The sequence below is a fragment of the Suncus etruscus genome, chromosome 8 (genome assembly GCF_024139225.1).
Source record: "Suncus etruscus isolate mSunEtr1 chromosome 8, mSunEtr1.pri.cur, whole genome shotgun sequence".
Lineage (NCBI taxonomy): Eukaryota > Metazoa > Chordata > Mammalia > Eulipotyphla > Soricidae > Suncus > Suncus etruscus.
In genome coordinates this window covers 20,918,777-20,940,073 of record NC_064855.1, presented here as the reverse complement: position 1 = coordinate 20,940,073, position 21,297 = coordinate 20,918,777, and the positions used below count along the sequence as shown (strand labels likewise).

Below are 21,297 nucleotides of genomic sequence, written 5' to 3'. Positions count from 1 at the left end.
TTTAATCTCTCTTCATCTTTTCTGGGAAGTAGTGGTTGAATATTCTTTTTTATTTTTATTTTTATTTTTATTCTGGGAAGCAGTCGCTGAACAAGTAAAACACAATAAGATAAAGGACTCCGGCAGAAAACAGTTAAGTCAGACTAAGAACGGACTTACTTTTAGAAGGAATAAAAGTAATAAGGAAAGGAGTTCTAACAAGAAAATAAAAAGGCAGGGAGAGGAAAGTGAAGTGATGGCACAGTAGGAAGGATGAACAGACCTTGGTTCAATCCCTGGCATCATATAAGTTTCCCCAAGCACTACTGGGAGTTCTCCATGAGTACAGAGCTAGGACACTATCGGAGTGCCCCCCCCCCCCCAAAAAAAAAAAAAGAAATGAAACCCATGTGTACTCAGCACCAACCTACCAGCTCTGCTCTGAGACCCCAGGGCCACAACAGGGCCACTAGGTATATGTGCAAACTCTGCAGCTGAAGTATGTGTCCCCAAGTGAGCACAGCCATAAGTGTGCAGAGCACCTCATCCCTGTGTGTGAGCCCCAGCAGCACATTAGTGAGCACCAAAGTGTGCCACCTCCAGTGAATATGTATGCAAGTCCTGCTACTAAAAAGTGTGCAGGAACTGCGAGCAAGTGCTACAGCCAGATGTGCACACAACACCACCAGATGGTGTGCATACACCATAGACAGATGTGTGAGTACCATAAACAGATGTGTGAGCAGCAAAGCCAGATGTGCAAGCATCACAGCTGACCACAGCCACGGGAAAAACACAGCTACATGTCCAAGTCCCACAACATCCCTTTGAAAAACAGATCTAAAAGAAAGAAAGAAATCTAGAAACCCTGAGAACTACTTATAACCCCCAGGTTCACTGCATTAATCATGTGAAAACAGCCTCAGGGTCCATCAAAAGAAATGAGGATGAAATGAGATTCATGTTCAGTCTAAACACAGCGAAAATTCTGCTCTCTGTGGCACCATGAATAAGCCTGAGGACACTCAGCTAAATGAAATGAAGAAAGAACATCCTTACAAATACTGACAGATCTCAATTATGTGGAAATCCTCAAGATTTGAACTTATAAAAATTGGAGGCAGGTGGATACCAGGGGCCCAAAGAAATGAGAAAATGTTAGTCAAATGGTCTAAACCTTTTAAAATTATAGCAGAGATATTTAGAAAGATAATCAGCTACAATGCAATTTTGTTCATGTGGGAAAAAATTAAAAAGGTAAATGTTTTACCTTAGATGACTAAGGTGAGATGATCTGGTGGCTAGAGGTAATGACACAGGTCAGGTACTTGGAACCTCATAAGTAAATGCCACTATAATATTTTCTTTCTTTCTTTCTTTCTTTTTTTTTTTGTTTGTTTGTTTTTGGGACACACTGGCAGCTCAGGGGTTGCTCCTGGCTCTATGCTCAGAAATCGATCCTGGCAGGCTCCTGGAATGCTGGGATTTGAGCCACTGTTCTTCTGCATGTAAGGCAAATGCTTTACCTCCATGCTATCTCTCCGGCCCCCACCATAATATTTTCACTAAAGAAAATAGTAAAGTAACAATGGATATGACATCAGCACACATAATATTATTACTAAAGTGATTGGCATTCACTGAGAGGACTACAGTGGTTGGAAAGATTTCCTGGAGATGGTGGCAAAAGTAGACACACAAGAATGGAGGATCCAAATAAGATTCTGGATTTTTGTGCCTCAGAAATCAATTGGGGGCTTCCCAGTCAAGAGTCTTTGGAAAAAAATTCAATATTGGCTAAACTTGAAGGTGGTATAAGAAAGAACCCTGGGAAAACAGCTGGGTCCTGCTGTTGAAGTCTAGGGCCATGGATAGGAAGAAAGAAGAAAAGGCTGATCAATCATATATTAAAAGAAATAACACCAAAATTTCCAAACCACTGCATTGGGATGGAGGGGGAGGAATTGAAGTAAAGAGTATATTTGAGGACCAGAGAGCTAGTACAACAGGCAAGGCACTTGCCTTGCACACAGCTGACCTAGGCTCGATTCTCCAACATCCCAAAATGATCCCCTGAGCATCACTAGGAGTGATTCATGAGTGCAGAGCTAGTTACAGTCAGTTGCAGTCCCTCCCCCCAAAAAAGAACATGTTTGAGTGAGACAAAAGATAGTATCCAATCCTGCTGAGGGGAAGAAGAGGAGTTTGGTGCCCGCTCAAAAACTGATGGCCTAGAGGCCAGAGATGTGGCTTAAATAACAGAACGACAACACTTTGCATGTGTGAGGTCCCAAGTTCAAATCTCAGCATCCATCACCTGATACCCATATATGTAGGGCCAACGGAAAAAAGGGAAGTCAGGGAGAAAAATAGAGGACACAAAATGAAAGGGAAAAAGAAAGACAGACAGAAAGAATGAAACTAAAGGCCTGTGTGACAGAAATACTGGAACCAGAGACTTGTTTTCTATTTCCTCTGCTCATAACTCCTTGCCTCTACCTTATAAATCCCTACTCATCCTTTAGAGTTCAGGGAAAAGGGACTTTCTTAGGAAAGATTTCACCATCCACTTAAATTAGGACAAGTCCCAAAATCACATACAGCAACCAGCACTTCTCCATCAAACTATTTCATGATAATACTTTACAAACTAATTAGGAAGTTAGTAACCCCCCTAGAAGCTGGGTTTTGTCTCTCATTTGGATGCCAATGGCCAATTGTAGCACCAAGCAGGTAAACGTATTTAGTAAATATAAGTAAACATATTTAGCATGGAAGAATGGGAGAATAAGAGCAGGAGAAAGGACAGAAGTTCTGAAGGAAAAAACAGAGCAAAAGTCTACAGTGGCTTGGGAAGATACCAATATACTGAGTAGGAGAAAGATGTGGAAGAAGCCAAGGACAAAAGGCTCCATCAGAAAATTTGGAGAAGCTGTGGAAAAAGGTCCAAGAACTGAAACAAAGGCGTGGCATGCATGGGACCCAAGGCTGATCCCTGGACTGAATAGCGTCACAATCATCACCAGGCAGACCCAAAGCAAAACAAACCAAGACTAAGGGCTGGTGCAATAGCAGCAGCTATTGTGCTTGCCTTGCATGTAGCCAACCTGGGTTCAATCCTCAGCAACCCACAGTGTCTAGTGAATCCTGAATGCAAAGCCAGGAGCAACCCCTGATCACCACCAGGTGTGACCTAAAACCAAAAATACCTAGACTAAAAGAAGGAAAGTGAAAGAGGAGAGCCCAAGTAGTTTCAAAACTCCAGGGGAGAAGGGATTTCAAAAGATGATAGAAAGGCATGATGAGCTGAAGACTGAGAAAAGATAAGACAATAGTTGTACCAAAGCCAAACGCATCCTTTTACAATGCAGAGTGGAGACAAGGCAAGGATTGAGAGTGCAGCCCCCTCTTCTTGGTGACCTTCCCTGTTGTCTATCCATCTGCCTTGGCCAAGCCCCACAAGTCCTGAAACAGGAAGGATGTGAACTTGCATTCACGCATCTATCAGCTGGAAATGACAATGACGCATGGAGTTGTAAAAATAGAGATGTCTGTGAGGGTCATCGTGGAGTTTGGGGAATAGCACGCAGAAACCTGCTTCATGTATTACACAGGTCCATGTCTCAAATAAAAAGTCAACGAGTGCTGTAAAAACCCTTTAACTTTACTTGGATTATCTGCCCCCTTTTCAGGGAAAAAACATCACTCTCTGCACTCCACTGGAAATCTACATTCTTTTTGTTTGTTTGTTTGTTTTTTGTTTTTGGATCACAATCAGCAGTGCTCAGGGGTTACTCCTGCTCTATGCTCAAAAATCACTCCTGGCAGCAAGAAATCCTAAGTGGAGCAGGGAAAATCTCTTCAACAAGTGGTGCTGGCAGAACTGGTTAGCCACCTGCAAAAAAGCGAACATAGACCCCCCAGTTAACATCATGTATGAAGGTAAAATCCAAATGGATTAAAGACCTTGACATCAGAACTGATACCATAAGGTATATAGAACAACATGTAGGTAAAACACTCCATGACATTGAGACTAAAGGCATCTTCAAGGAGGAAACTGCACTTTCCAAACAAGTGGAAGCAGACATCAACAGATGGGAATATATTAAGCTGAGAAGCTTCTGCACCTCAAAAGAAATAGTGCCCAGGATACAAGAGCCACCCACTGAGTGGGAGAAACTATTCACCCAATACCCATCAGATAAGGGGCTAATATCCAAAATATACAGGACACTGACAGAACTTTACAAGAAAAAAACATCTAATCCCATCAAAAAAATGGGGAGAAGAAATGAACAGACACTTTGATAAAAAGGAAATACAAATGGCCAAAAGGCACATAAAAAAATGCTCCTCATCACTGATCATCAGGGAGATGCAAATCAAAACAATGATGAGATACCATCTCACACCACAGAGACTGGCACACATCACAAAGAATGAGAACAATCAGTGCTGGTGGGGATGTGGAGAGAAAGGAACTCTTATCCACTGCTGGTGGGAATGCTGCCTAGTCCAACCTCTATGGAAAGCGATATGGAGATTCCTCCAAAATCTGGAAATTGAGCTCCCATTCAACCCAGCTATTCCACTCCTAGGAATATACCCTAAGAACACAAGAATACAATACAAAAAACCCTTCCTCACACCTATATTTATTGCAGCACTATTCACAATAGCCAGGCTCTGGAAACAACCAAGATGCCCTTCAACAGACGAATGACTAAAGAAACTGTGGTACATATACACAATGGAATATTATGCAGCCATCAGGAGAGATGAAGTCATGAAATTTTCCTATACATGGATGTACATGGAATCTATCATGCTGAGTGAAATAAGTCAGAAGGAGAGAGAGAGAGACGCAGAATAGTCTCACTCATCTATGGGTTTTAAGAAAAATGAAAGTAACTTTTGCAACAATACTCAGAGACAATGAGAGGAGGGCTGGAACTTCCAGCTCACTTCAAGAAGCTCACCACAAAGAGTGGTGAGTGCAGTTATAGAAATAACTATACAGAGAACTACCATAACCATGTGAATGAATGAGGGAACTGGAAAGTCTGTCTAGAGTACAGGTAGGGGTGGGGTGGGATGGTGGGAGATTTGGGACATTGGTGGTGGGAATGTTGCACTGGTGAAGGGGGGTGTTCTTTACGTGACTTAAACCTAATCACAATCGGGCCAGGAGAGATAGCACAGCAGTGTTTGCCTTGCAAGCAGCCAATCCAGGACCAAAGGTGGTTGGTTCGAATCCCAGTGTCCCATATGGTCCCCCGTGACTGCCAGGAGCTATTTCTGAACAGCCAGCCAGGAGTAACCCCTGAGCAATGCCGGGTGTGGCCCAAAAACAAAAACAAACAAACAAAAAAAACCTAATCACAATCATATTTGTAATCAAGATGTTTAAATAAAGAAAAAAAATCGCTCCTGGCAGGCTCAGGGGACCATATGGGATGCCGGGATTTGAACCACCGACCTTCTGCATGCTAGGCAAATGCCTTACCTCCATGCTCTCTCTGCGGCTCCAGGAAATCTATATTCTTTAAAACAAAACAACACAAAAAAGCACTCTCCCCTCACACCCCAGGTTACTCCTATCCCCTCAAACATTCCAGTGACCCCCCTATACCAACAGAGAAGATGGAGGTGGCATCGCCCACCTTGGGAAACTCTGCTTTAAGAGTTTAAGGGGATAATATTCAAAATCAATTGTTCTGTAATCCCTAAGGCAAGATGAAAGCTAAAAAAGGCACAGTTAAATATGGCTGTAACAAAGACTATAGAAAGGCAACAATGGCTGGCAGGGCAGTCTGACTTGAATAGTACTTCACTTCCAAACAACACTCGGGATGCCCTCCTTTTTTTCACCTCATATCCCTGGGTGAACAACTGTGGTCAGCTGGGCTGCTGACCACCACGAGGTCTGATGGCAAGACTTGAACCACCGAGAGCACCACTGTCTGTCCCCGGCATCTGGTCAGTATCTGGCACACAGCAGGCAGTCTGACAGTGGATATTGAGGCTGAGACCAGTCACCAGCTGCATCAGCAGGCCAGACAGCCGCAAACAACAAACAACACGTGCTCAAAATGAAGTCTGAGCTAGGTTAGGTGCCAAGAATCTCTTTGCTTCTGTTCTTTTAGCTTCAGGGTCCAGGCTTGTAATCTAGTCTATGTCCTCTAGAATGTCACACAATAAAGATCGAATCACGCTCTAATAAATTTACTGAAAAATAAGGTTATACTGCCATAAATTGCTTGCTTTGGACAAAGCTAAATAGATCACAATAAGAGTTGATTTACTTAGTTATTTTATGGAATAAAAAGTTAAAACCATGGAACTCTCCAGGCTGGAGAGAGTGGTTCAAAAAGTCAGGCACCTGCATTGCATGAAAGAGCCTCAGTTTTTTTTTATTTTTTTTTTTTATTTTTTATTTTTTTGGTTTTTGGGCCACACCCGGTAACGCTCAGGGGTTACTCCTGGCTATGCGCTCAGAAGTTGCTCCTGGCTTGGGGGACCATATGGGATGCGGGGGATCGAACTGTGGTCCATCCAAAGCTAGCGCAGGCAAGGCAGGCACCTTACCTCTTGCGCCACCGCCCGGCCCCAGAGCCTCAGTTTTAATCCCCTGTACTACATGGTCCCCCGAGCACCGCCAGGATCAATCCCAAGCACGCCAGATGTGGTCCCAAAACAGTAACAAAAAATTAGGCAGTTTCCTATAAAAATCAATTCAAAGACTGAATTCTGGATTCTATTACTAGGATGAGAATACACAGTTCCCTTGTGATTGAGCATGACAATCTTGCTAACAGGAAGAGTATCAGAGAACCCAAGGGAAAATGAATACCAGAATCACATTTAAAAAGTAAACTATGGGGCCGGTGAGGTGGCGCTAGAGGTAAGGTATCTGCCTTGCAAGCACTAGCCAAGGAAGGATTGCGGTTAGATCCCCTGGCGTCCCATATGGTCCCCCCAAGCCAGGGGCGATTTCTGAGCACTTAGCCAGGAGTAACCCCTGATCATCAAACAGGTGTGGCCCCCAAAACAAAATAAAAATAAAAAAAGTAAACCACAGGGCCTGAACAATGGTACAGCAGGTACGATGTTTGCCTTGCAAGTGGCTAATCTAGGTTCAATACCCACCATCCTATATGGTTTCCGCCCTCCAAGCACTGTCAGGAGCTATTCCTGAGTGCAGAGCCAGGTGGCCCAGAATCAAAACAAACAAAAAAAAATAGTCAAACCAAAATCACACATGAATAATCTTTCCTTATTCTCAACCCATGCATAAGATATTAGAGACAATTTCACCCACAATTAAGTTTGCAAGACTTTCAGCATGTAAACAATTTCTAGGGAGCTGGATGATAACTCTGGGAAAGGGCATATGCTGACTCAGATTCATTCTCTGGTATCTGAAAAAAAAATTTTTCCCTTTAATTGCTAAGGAGGCTGGAGAGAAAGAGCTTAAGTGATAGAGCATATGACTACCATATACAAGACCCTGAATTTGATACTCTAGCAGCTAGGCAGGGGAATGGAGTGAAGGTGTGATGGGATCAGGTCCCAAACTCTGAACTATGTAAATGCTAGGCAGGTGCTTTACTACATAAGCTATTTCTCTGTCCCTAAGAAGACCTTTTTATTCTACTTTTGCCAAAACGTTTTGTTAAATATATATATATATATATATATATATATATATATATATATATATATATATATATATATATATATGTGTGTGTGTGTGTGTGTGTGTGTGTGTGTGTGTATGTACACACACACACACACACACACACATATATATGAAATCCTAAGGATTAGAGAGGTAGTACAACAGATTGCCTTGCATGCTGTCAACCCAGATTTGATTCCTGGCATCCCATGTGATCTCCCTGGTGTTACCTTGAATGATTCCTGAGTGCAGAGTCAGGAGTAACCCCTGAGTATCACTGGGTATGGCCCCAAAACAAAACAAAAAAACAACAAAAAAGAAATCCTAAATGAGAATACTGAGAGCTACTAGTAAGGTTTGGTTCACATTATAAAGTTTTTGAAAAATACAGAGACAAAATGGCCTTAACAAAGACAACAGATTTAAAAAAAGACAATTTTTTGGGGGGGGGGTTTGGGTCACACCCAGCAGTGCTCAGGGGTTACTCCTGACTCTATGCTCAGAAATTGCTCCTGGCAAGCTCGGGGAACCATATGGGATACTGGGATTCGAACCACCATCTGTCCTTCTGCATGCAAGGCAAACACCCTACTTCCATGCTATCTCTCTGGCCCCAAGACAACAAATTTTTAAAAATGTTTTAAATCACTTATTCACAGAGAAATCTAAGGCAACAACAAAATATCCTCTCACACCAGCAAGAATATTACATGTGCAAAAAACAGAACAATCTGCTGGTAGGAATGTGATCTTTTGTTCAATTATACAGAAAATAGTCTGGAGATCTCTTAGAAAAGTTAAGACTAGAGCTTCCATTTCTTGGTATCAACTCTCAGGAAACAAAAATATTTATTCCAAAGGACAATGTGCACACCATTACTCATTGCAGCACTTAGTACAACTGCTAAGACCTGGAATCAACCTAGGTATCCAGGGGACAGAGCAATAGTACAGCAGATAGGATGTTTGCCTTTCACGTGGCTGACCTGGGTTTAATCTGGCATCCCATATAGATCACTGAGGCTGCCAGAAGTAATTCCTGAGTGCAGAGCGAGGAGCAGTACCACCAGGTATAGCTAAAAACAAAAACAAAAACTAAAACACTCTAGGTGTCCAATGACAAATAGATAATGAAGAGGTATATAAACATAATGGAATACTATGCACCTATAAGGAAAGATAAAATCATGCAATTTGTGGGGCTGGAGCGGTAGCACAGTGGAAGAGCATTTGCCTTGCATGAGGCAGACCCAGGACAGACATTGGTTCGATCCCCAGATTCCCATATGGTCCCCCAAGCCAGGAGCGATTTCTGAGTGCATAGCCAGAAGCAATTCCTGAACATGACAGGATGTGGTCCAAAAACAAAAAAACAAAAGAAAACAAAACAAAAATCATACAATTTGCTACAACATGGATATAAAGTGAGAGAAGTCAGAAAAAGCATAAAAATGAGATGATCTCATTTGTGTACATAGAATAACAAGACAAAGGATGCAAGATATCAAAAAGGGAAAACCTGGATTAATATGGCCCCCTAAAATTACAGAAATGAGGATAGGGAGGGAAAGAAATTGATGGGGGAAAGTAAAAAGAGGCAAAAGGGGTAGGAGACAGGGGTCTCAAAGATACCGGCAGAGGGTAGCTTATATATATGAACCACAGAACCAACAGAACTGAAAGCTTGAGATGCAAACTATAACAACTAAACATAAAAGTGTGCCTGTCAAGGGCTGGAGTGATAGCCCAGTGATAAGGCATTTACCTTGCAAGCGGCGAACCTGGGACAGACCTGGGTTCGTTCCCCGGTATCCCATATGGTTTCCTGAGCCTGCCAGGAGCAATTTTTGAGCACAGAGCTAGGAGTAACACTGAGCACCACCGGGTGTGGCCCAAAACCAAAATTAAAAAAATAATAATAATTTCTTTAAAAAAGTAAAGCGTGGGGTTGGAGAGATAGCATGGAGGTAAGGTGTTTGCCTTTCATGCAGAAGGTCATTGGTTCGAATCCTGGCATCCAGGAGCGATTTCTGGTGTGGAGCCAGGAGTGACCCCTGAGCGCTGCTGGGTGTGACTCAAAAACCAAACAAATAAACAAAAAAATTAAGTGTGCCCGTCAGGCTTTGGGGTGGAAGCAAAAAACATTGGTGGATGAAAACTAATACTGGTAAATGAACTGTGGTTTGAACATTGTATGTCTAAAAAGCAACTATGATTAAAATTTTAAATCATGTTGTCTTAATATTAAATATTTTAAAGAAAAAAATTCTATTGTGTGTGAATAACATACATGCCACCATTTGCCAACACTTTAGCCTGTGGACCTTCACCAGTCCTGCTTCAAAGACCAGCAGTTAGAACCAAGCCAGAAGACTATGTTTTTTTTTGTCTTTCTACATCTGCAAACAAGCACAGGTCTATGGACTGGTGACTGCAGACCACTGCTATATACTAGTGTATGTGGGTTTTATCAGCAAGTAAACAACAAGTATTGGAAATAGCAAATTCTCAGAAAAGACTCCAACAGAAAAACAGAATAAGGCTCTTAGGTAAAAGCCCTCAATTAAACGAACCAATTAAATGGTTCAAACAGGATCACAGTGATAGGCACTGTGCATAGCCTTGCACGCTGCCAACCCAGGACCCAAGTTAATCCCCAGCATCCCATATGGTCCCTGGAGCCTTCCAGGGGCGATTTCTGAGCTCAGAGCCAGAAGTAACCCTGAGCACTGCTGAATGAGGCCAAAAAAAAAAAAAAAAATCTGGTCCTTCCAGTAATGCTAGTGTCCCAGGATCCACTCTCAGTTATAGACAATTCAATGCCTTGAGCCCAGTTATATACAATGGTGCTCATGTCCATGTATACTGCAGGGCAATATCTAGCAGTGTTTAGAGTCAAGGTACCTGGGATCCAACTAAGGCCTTTTGAGCTATCTATCTCCCTGCCCTCAAGTGTTTTTATGTAATATCAACATTTGCATTAAGAAAAAAAAAACCTTGGGGCCGGGAAGGTGGCGCTAGAGGTAAGGTGTCTGCCTTGCAAGCACTAGCCAAGGAAGGACTGAGGTTCGATTCTATTCCCCAGCATCCCATAGGGTCCTTCCAAGTTAGGGGCGATTTCTGAGCGCATAGCCAGGAGTAACCCCTGAGCGTCACCGGGTGTGGCCCAAAAACCAGAAAAAACAAAAACCTCTAGTTGTCTCTGGTTCTGTGATATAAGTTATTTAATGTAGCCTTAGAGAATTAGTCATTTCTCCAAAGTGTTTGAACTGCAAACATTAAGCTCCCCCTCAGCTTCAAGAAAGCATAATTTCAGAGAAAACAGTTTCATCACATCACAGAGTTACAATTACTCTGCACAGATTATAGGACTCTTCTGAGATCACTGTCACTTCTTGTTCGGTGTATTTTCTTTTTTGTTTGCTTTTGGGGCCACACCAAGTGGTGCTTAGGGATTACTCCTGGCCTCCTGGCTTTGTACTTAGAAATTACTCCAGGGCCCGGAGAGATAGCACAGCGATCCAGGACCAAAGGTGATTGGTTCGAATCCCGGTGTCCCATATGGTCCCCCATGCCTGCCAGGAGCTATTTCTGAGCAGACAGCCAGGAGTAACCTCTGAGCATTATCAGGTGTGGCCCAAAAACCAAAAAAAAAAAAAAAAAAGAAATTACTCCTAGCAGGCTTGGGAGAATATTACAGATGTTAGGAATCAGGATGCCAGGCTGACCCCAGTCAGCCACATGCAAAGCAAATACCCTACCAACTGTGCTATTACTCCAGCACCATTTTGTGTATTTTCTTTCTTTTATTTTTTCCTCTTTTTTGGGGGGGGTCATATCCGGCAGCGTTCAAGGGTTACTCCTGGCTCTATGCTCAGAAATCACTCCTGGTAGGCTCGGGGGACCATATGAGATGCCGGGATTTGAACCACCAACCTTCTACATGAAAGGCAAATGCCTTACCTCCGTGCTATCTCTCCGGCCCCATTTTTTGTGTATTTTCATACTGAATAATATCCCCATGCTGAGGTAACATACATGAAACCTGTTTTATTGTACTGCCTACATGTGTGCAATCAGAAAGTTTGTCTTACTTCTAGCACTGAACATTGTTGAAGGCACACATTTGTCAGGGATAGCAAGGGAAAAATAAAAATCACTCGAGTTCTCTGAATACACTGATGTCAAGAAGCTATTTAAAGTCAAGATATCATTGTTATTTTGACACTGTTTAATATGGAAAGGATTAGAAAACCTTTGTGGGCTTAGATGCCCGAATGTTTAATTTCTACACAGCTTCTTTAACTCCACATGCTCTATCAAGATTAAACTTAACTTATGATTTGGGAGCTGGAATGATAGCACAGCAGTGGGGCATTTGCCTTGAATGTGGCTGACTTGGGACGGACCTGTGTTTAATTCATGGCATTTTACAGGGTTCCCTGAGGCTGCCAGGAGCAATTTCTGAGCACAGAGCCAGGAGCAACACCTGAGCACCACCAGGTGTGGCCCCAAAGCCAAAATAAATTAATATTTAAAAAACTTACAGTTTGGACTTGGCTTTAATAAGTCCCTAGAAGTACAGCCTTAATCTCTCTGAGGTCAAACGATGAAGCACAGAAAACTCAGAGAGGATTCCCCTCCCCTCAGTCATGACTTTCCTGCACCAAGCTAGGTAAGATCTCATCATGTTTTTCACCTGGGGATCCAGTAACAACTACTGATTGAGCTGAGGATCAAATGAATAGAAACTTTGTCTTCCTGGTTAAGTCATTATAGGGAAGTGAAATGAGTACCTGGTATGGTGGTGCTGATACTCAATGAGAAGCCCAATCTCCATATCTTAACTTTTCCACAACCACTTGAGGTCAGTGAGATACCTGGGAGAGCTGGAGCACCTACTGGCCTTATTTAATGTAACAAAACAAATAGGAAGCACAAGAGCTGTTGAAATTTCACTCTCAACAAAGCCAGAATGCCAACTTCCTCATGATGATATTCTTATTTTCTTTTCACTGGTGATTAGGAGGAGAAGGCTGATGCATAGGCTCACTGCAGGTGTGTGGTCTGGGGACAGGACCTGGTGGTGCAGGGTTGTTGCCCACAGGGCATGGTCGGTGGTGCACAGGGTTAACCCCTGACACCCCATGGCAGTGCTGAGAAAGTCCCCCTACACACACACACACACACACACACACACACACACACACACACACACACACACACACACTAATATAATATAAAAAAATCTTTACATGCGTCAGTCCTCAGAGCTTACTCCTGGCTCTGTGCTCAGGGATAACTCCTGGCAGGGCTTGGAAGTCCATATGTGGTGCTGGGAACTGAACATGGGCTAGTCCCATGGATAGTTAAGTATTATCATCCTAATCATCCCAGCCGCAAGAAATATGATTTCTATGTGGTTCAGTACAAGTCGCAGTGTCACCATCTGCGGTTAGGTCACCATTTGTTTGGGCTGTGATCTAAGTCTGGTCCAACTAGACCATGGTGCAGACCATGGTCCAGCTGACTCCTGCGGTCTGCAAGACCTACCACAGATGCCAACTCACCATCCACCTGGCGCTAGGTGGCTGCACCAACTGGCCTATCTACTGCATTGTGGCCCCATGCAACAAGTGCCCCCGTGAGGGCTGCTTTGTAGAACAACTGGACTCCTACAATCAGCTGCTGAATAGCCACTGGGAGAAGTTAGTCGCCCTCAACTTGGAGCTTATCAGCAACTGGCAGGCCTGTGGGCCATACCTCTCCAAGGCGGTGAAAAAACTGCTTAGGTCTCTCCAGCTTTTTCACTTTGCATTCAATGATCATCAACAATGCTGAGAGACTGAGATGGGAATGGGCCCATGAAGTCTTCACATTTCAGAAAACAGATATAGAGACTGGGGAAACAAAGGCAAGTTGACCTCATCAGTGCAACAAGAACAAGGTTAAAGTCCTTAAAACCCTTCGCAGGGCCAGAGAGATAGCACAGTGGTAGGGCGTTTGCCTACTGCAGCTGACCTGCAGTAGACCAGGGTTTGATTTCCAGTATTCCATGTGGTCCCCAGCCTGCCAGGAGCTTTTTCTGAGTGCAGAGCCAAGAGTAACCCCTGAATGTCACCAGGTGTGGCCAAAAAAGCAAAAACAAAATTAAACTAAACCCTGCATAGAGCTCTGGAGTCTTTTTTTTTTTTAAGGCCTAAGGAGCAAAAAATAGTTTTTCTAAGTTAAAAAATATCAGATTTTTTTCAGTACCAGTTTATAGGAAATATCTTATGAATAGGGCCTTAATACAGAATAAAATTCATTTGTTTTTATGACTAATGTCACTATTGCTACATTCAAGAAAGGCCTATTAAGGGACCATTATGACAGTAATAACTGAAAATGATTACTCTGGATGAGAACTGAGTGCTAAAAGAAAGCAAACTGTATGCATAATACCCTTTCAGTAAGTATTGTAAACCACAGTGCCTACAAGGATAAAAGGGAAAAAAGAGAAAAGTGTCTGCCATAGTTGCAGGCTGAAAGTGGGGGGCAGAATTGGAGGAAAATGGGAAATCGGTGGCGGGTAATGAATATTGGTGAAGGACTGGGTGTTAGAACTGTTGTATTCTGAAACTCAACCATCAACAACTTTTTAAGTCTGTATCTCACAGTGATTTAATAAAATTTTTTTTAAAGAAATGTCAGAGATAGAAAAAAAGAAGAAAGGGGCCAGAGAGCTAGCATGGAGGTAAGGCATTTGCTTTGCATGCAGAAGGACGGTGGTTCAAATCTCAGCATCCCATATGGTCCCCCGAGCCTGCCAGGAAAAGAGGAAGAAGAGAAGAAGAAGAAGAAGAAGAAGAAGAAGAAGAAGAAGAAGAAGAAGAAGAAGAAGAAGAAGAAGAAGAAGAAGAAGAAGAAAAGGAAGACGGAAGGAGGAGGAGGAGGAGGAGAAGAAGAAGAAGAAGAAGAAGAAGAAGAAGAAGAAAAGGAAGACGGAAGGAGGAGGAGGAGGAGGAGGAGAAGAAGAAGAAGAAGAAGAAGAAGAAGAAGAAGAAGAAGAAGAAGAAGAAGAAGAAGAAAGAGAAGAAGAAGAATAAAGAGAGGAAGAAGAAGAAGAAAGAGAAGAAGAAGAAGAAGAAGAAGAAGAAGAAGAAGAAGAAGAAGAAGAAGAAGAAGAAGAAGAAGAAGAAGCAGCAGCACAGTAGGTCAGTAGGTAAAAACTGGCCAACCCAGATTCATTTCCTGGCACCCCATATGGTTGAACCCTGAACATAGAGCCAAGGCTGAACACAGCAGGGTGTGGCCCAAAAACAAAATTAAAAAAAAAGGTCTATTAAGAGCAATAAGGAAACAGAAGAAAAATATATTAGGTCTTCCATAAATTTTCTATTTTATCATTTAAGATGCACATATAGGAAAAAGTCACATACTTGTCCTGTCAAATTTTTCAATTTTTGGTTAAGGTTTTTATAGTCATAATTTAAAAGAAGACCAGGAAGAAGACAAACATATAGATACCTGCCATTAGTAGCGTATGACCTACAATGACAGTACCAGAGAATTAACTTTAAATGGCATTTGATCAGTGAACAATTATGCCAAAATACAAATAAAAAGAAGAAATAGAATCTAGAACAATAGTATAGAAAGTTGCATTGCATGCAATCAAACTGGGTTCAACCCTAGCACTTTCTATGGTTTCTCAAGCCCCACCAGGAGTGATCCCTGAGCACACAAATCCAGGAGTAAGACCGGCACAGCAAGATCTGTCTGTGGCACACACCCCCATACAAAATAAGAGGAAATAATTTTTAATCAACCAGACCTGTCAAAATGTTGCTCATAAAATCTTTAGCTAGTCCATTTTTTTGCTTGACCAATTGGCATTATTCTTAGTTTTATATATGTATTTATTTTTTTCATTTTTGGTTTTTTGGCCACAGTTGGCTGTGCTCAGAGTTTACTCTGACTGTGCTTAAGGATCACTATTAGTGGTATTCAGGGTACCTCAAAATAGGTGGAGAACGTATCCTAGTAAGCTAATAAAGACTATCTGTGAGATACCAACATAGGACTCATCAGGAAATCAGTCACCACCCCCAGTTCATTTTCCCTGCTCAACTCTTCCCAGTAAGACATCTGACTCAGCGGCTGATGCAAACATGAAATGGGTAGACGTCACTTATTGAATAAATACCTTTTGGAATGGGAAATTAAAATGATGAATGGTATGGTTGTCTTTCCCTTTCTTTGAATCACATACAAAATACACAGGGTGGGGGGTCTAAAGACATAATATAGCAGGTAGGGAACTTCCTTTGCATTCAGCTGGATGAAGAGGCAATAGAGTGTGAGTAGCAAACTAACTACTTTCCTAAGGATGCATGCACAGATGAAGTGAGCCTGCCAGGCAGGCTTGGTGGAAGAGTTTCAAAGCTCAGTAATAGCATGCTGACTCCAAACTTTTAGTTGCTATATACCATATTTTCATACCATAAGATGCACATTTTCCCCAAAAAGATGTGTCTTTATTTTGATTTGGGGGGGGGGGCCACACCCGGTGACGCTCAGGGGTTACTCCTGTCTATATGCTCAGAAATCGCTCCTGGCTTGGGGGACCATATAGGATGCCAGGGGATCGAACCGCAGTCCGTCCTAGGCTAGCGCCAGCAAGGCAAACACCTTACTGCTTGCACCACTGCTCCGGCCCCTTTATTTATTTATTCATTTTTCTTTTTCTTTCTTTTTTTTTTTTTTTGGTTTTTGGGCCACACCCGGCGGTGCTCAGGGGTGACTCCTGGCTGTGTGCTCAGAAATAGCTCCTGGCAGGCACGGGGGACCATATGGGACACTGGGATTTGAACCAACCACCTTTGGTCCTGGATCGGCTGCTTGCAAGGCAAACGCTGCTGTGCTATCTCTCCAGGCCCTCATTCATTTTTCAAAAGATGTGTCTTACGGAGAGAATGCTACATAGAGATGAAGCCTGAGTGCAGGGGTGGAGACAGTCATAATGATTCTTAATGTCACATTGACTGCTATTCACTTAACATGGTGGAAATATTATTGTTATAGTTTATTAAATATTTTAGTACAACATTTGCTTTAGAATATTTATTTTTCTTATTTTTCTTGTCTAAAAACTATGTGCATCTTATGGTCAGGTGCATCTTATAGAGCAAAAACTACGGTAGGTGCCTTGCCATGGGCTATTCATAGGCTTCTATGTGAGAGAATACCTAACTGACCAAAAAGAAAAAAATTCCATCATCCTGTAATTCATCAAACCTGAGAGTGAATCAGCTAAGACACAAATCGGACAACTAAGCTCTGCTGCTTGACATTATAAACAAAAATAAGTCCAACTGTACCTCAAATGGCCCTGAGGCCACAGGGAGTATATTCAATGGTTTTAAAGCAAAAAGATTTTCTTTTTCTTTTCAAGTTATAAATTAAGACCTAAGAAGACAAAGATAAGGAAGTGAAGAGTTGAATATGAATAGAATCAAATCACAAAATTGTTTTTCTAGATAATAGCTATAGACTAAGTTTTAACAAGATTTACACATGTCTCCCAAAAAGCAAATTAAAAGCTTAGAAAAACTTCTGACCAAATAATTTTTAAACTAAAATATGAATGAGAAAAATATATACGAAGACAAAAAATGTAAAATTAAATTTCTAAAGATATCATACATCAAACAAACAAACAAATCAAACATGGAGAAAGGGGCCGGAGTGGTGGCACAGCAGTAGGGCATTTGCCTTGCATGCAACTAATTTAGGATAGACCACGGTTCAATCCCCCATGTCCCAAATGGTCCCCAAGCCAGGAGTGATTTCTTAGTGCATAGCCAGGAGTAACCCCTGATCGTCACCAGGTGTGGCCCCAAAACAAAACAAAAAACAAAAACAAAACCTTGAAGGAAGGTGAAGGGAGTAAGCCCAGAGCTCTGCTGGGTATGACCCCAAATTGAAACAAAAATAAAACCTCACAGAAACCAGAGAGTACAAGGGCTAAGGTACTTGCCTCCAATGCCTGAAATAGTTTCCTGACAGGTACCACAGTCTCTCTAACCTGAAGGACTTCTTGGCACAGACAGGTCTCAGAGGAGCCTCTGAGCATCACTGGTGTGACCCACAAGAAACAAAACAAAAGGGCCCGGAGAGATAGCACAGCGGCGTTTCCCTTGCAAGCAGCTGATCCAGGACCAAAGGTGATTGGTTCGAATCCCGGTGTCCCACATGGTCCCCCGTGCCTGCCAGGAGCTATTTCTGAGCAGACAGCCAGGAGTAACGCCTGAGCACCACCGGGTGTGACCCAAAAACCAAAAAAAAAAAAAAAAAAAAAAAGAAACAAAACAAAAATAAATAAACACACCAAAGGCATAACTATATACTTTTCAGGAGAAAAAAGAAGTGGCTTAGAAATAAAAACTTATCAACTATCAATGGCACATTCATTCTGAATGAATTTGCTACCTGAAAAGAAGGAAAATGAAAAAAGGCAAGAAAAGCTACTTTGTCATTTTCCTTATGCTAATTGCAGTTGAAATCCTGGATTTCAATGATATGGTAGCTATCACCCCTAGTATGGTCTTTTTCTTTTTTCTTTTCTTTTTTGGTTTTTGGGCCACACCCGGTGACGCTCAAGGGTTACTCCTGGCTCTGCACTCAGTAAGCCTGCTCCTGGCAGGCTTAAGGGAACCAAATGGTATGCCGGAAGCAAACCTGGATCATGGTTTGCATGCAAGGCAAATGCCCTTCCTCTGTACTATTGCTCCCGCCCTCTTTTATTATTTTTTTAATGACAAAAGACAAAACTGATCTATTGCAAACAAAAAAAAATAACACATTAAAAAAACCACCTATAGGGGCTGGGAAGGTGGCACTAGAGGTAAGGTGTCTGCCTTACAAGCGCTAGCCAAGGAACGGACCACGGTTCGATCCCCCGGCGTCCCATATGGTCCCCCCAAGCCAGGGGCGATTTCTGAGCACATTGCCAGGAGTAACCCCTGAGCGTCAAACGGGTGTGGCCCAAAAACCAAAAAAAAAAAAAACAAACAAAAAAACAAAACAAAAAACCCCCCAAAAAACCACCTATAATCCTCCTACCTCTTCCAAATCACCGTCAACCTGTTAGTGTGTACCCCATGTCTTTCTGTAGAGGAAGGTTTCCCTCTTACAATCTCAATCTTATTATATATACTGTCCTACGGGGACTGTTTTGTGGGTTGAGACTTCCCTGTTTAAATCGCTAGTAAAAGCAGCGTTTACCCCCCCACACACACATTGGGTCTAAGATTTAGACTCATAAAACTAGTTGTCTTCTCTCCACTTTTTCAGTATTTTATGGTACAAAAATCTGAAAACCAGCTCCATCAACAAATCATCTACAATTCAAGAAAACAGATTTAAATTTGCCTTAAAGTGTAAGCAAAGAGCTCAGTTGTGTTTTGTTGTTGTTGTTTCTTTAGATGTAATCATTCATTCTTGCATCAAAAAATAACAAAATTGTAGGCTGACATTAACACATCATCATAGAACAAAAATGTATTTCATTTCATTAGTCACAGGCTACATATCAACCAGCTGTCAAGGCTAAAAATATGCCCTCATTTAGAGTTTCGTAAAATATAGGCATTTACAATTCATTCTGAAGAAATGTGAGTTCTTCCAGTTTCTTGCAACCCACTAGAAGCTTCAGAAAAGAAAATGTACCTCTAAAGAAAAAGCATAAAGAAGTGGATAAGGGGAGATTCCAAGTAATTTACTGATAACTAATAGAAGCACATTATTCATATACTATCATTAAATATATGCTAACGATAGCTATTTTAATTAACAATTTTAACTGATTCACTATGAAATACAATTAGAAAGTTGTTAATGATTGCAATGTGCCAACACCATCTCTTCACCAGTGTACAATGCCCATCACCAATATCTCTGATTTTCCTTCCATCCTCCTCTTTCTCTTCCCCTCCCCTTTCCACCTGCCTCTATGGCAGACAATTTTCTTCTTTCTCCCTCTCTTGATTTTTTCCCATTTAGGCACTATGGTTTGCAATATTGCTACTGAAGGGGTACTTATTATGTATATCACTTTACCTCCTTTCAGCACCCAGTTCTTGTCCAGAGTGATCATTTCCAACTATCATTGTTCCAGAAGTCCCTTCTCTACCCTAAGTGCACTCACCTCTCTTTACAGAAAATTTTCTAGCATGTTCTAGATTCTAGAAATTTTCTAGAATAGTTCTCCTGGCCTTCGTCTCTATTTTCTTTGGTTATTATTACCGTGCTATCTTTTATTTTTAATATCCCGCAAATGAGTGTAATAATTCTATGTCTATACTTCTCCGTCTGACTCATTTCATTCATCATTAATGCACTCCATAGTCATCCATGGATAAGCAAATTTCATGACTTCAATACTTCACTTTTCCTAACAGCTGCATAGTATTCCATTGTGTAGGTGTACCATCATTTCTTTATCCTCTGTTCTCAGACACTTGGGTCCTTTGGGTTTTTTGCAGATTCTGACTGTTGTGAATAGTGGTATAATAAACGTAGGAGTGCAGATGCTTTTTCTACATTGTGCTCCTGAGCCCCTAATATATATTTCTAGGATCAATATTGCTGGGTCATATGGGAGCTCAATTTCTGTGCACTGCTTGGAGTGGCCTGATGCCATGAATATGGTTGGTGATCCCACAATGGACAAACATTCTCAATACAAGCCCTTAGGAGAGTTCAGGATATTGAATAGAAAAATCCACCTGCAGGGGCTAGAGCCATAGTACAAAGATAGGGTATTTGCATTGAACAAGGTTGACCTGGGTTTAATCCTCAGCATCCCATATGGTCCCCAGAGCACTGCCAGGAGTGACTCTAGTGCAGAGCCAAAGCTGTTCTAAGTGTGACACACACACACACACACACACACACACACACACACACACACACACACAAAAGAGATTATCAGGGTCCAAAGAGACAAAGGTGATTGCCTTGCATGCAGTCATTCCTAGTTGGATCCCCATTATTTCATGTGGTCACCTTATCACTACCATGGAGGAAGAAGAAGGCCTTAAGTACTGCCAGGTGTGGCCCAAATATCCCACCATAAACAAAATAAACCAAAGAAATGAGAAACAATAAAATTAATGAGAGATGCAGGTAGATTTTAAATCCTTTTACAAAACCATGAGACGCAAGCAAACTTTAACAACAAAACTTAAAAAAGTGCCTGTCGGGCAAAAGAGATAACATGGAGGTAAGGCATTTGCCTTGCATGCAGAAGGATGATGGTTCGAATACCGGCATCCTATATGGTCCCCCAAGCCTGCCAGGAGCAATTTCTGAGCGTAGAGCCAGGAGTAACCCCTGATCGCTGCTGGGTGTGACACAACAACAACAACAACAACAACAATAACAACAACAAAGGTGCCTGTCATGATGACTGGTCGAGGGGCCTGATGGGAAGGACTCTGGGAACATTGGTGGAAGGAGGCTGACACTGGTGGGTAGAGCTGGTGTTGAAACATTGTATGTCTAAAATACATAATAAATAAATAAATCCTTTTACAGGTTCCTTTATATCTGATCCATTTGTTATACCATTGTCAGATTAGCAACAATTG

The 21,297-nt window shown here is 41.9% G+C and overlaps 1 protein-coding gene and 1 pseudogene across 1 annotated transcript in view; one reads left to right on the top strand and one right to left on the bottom strand.

Moving 5' to 3' along the window:
* The window catches only part of ALG9 (ALG9 alpha-1,2-mannosyltransferase), a 78,401-nt gene that overhangs the window by 18,862 nt on the left and 38,242 nt on the right, over nt 1–21,297 (bottom strand). The window lies entirely within an intron of this gene.
* Nucleotides 13,181–13,586, top strand: LOC126016122 (28S ribosomal protein S16, mitochondrial-like; annotated as a pseudogene).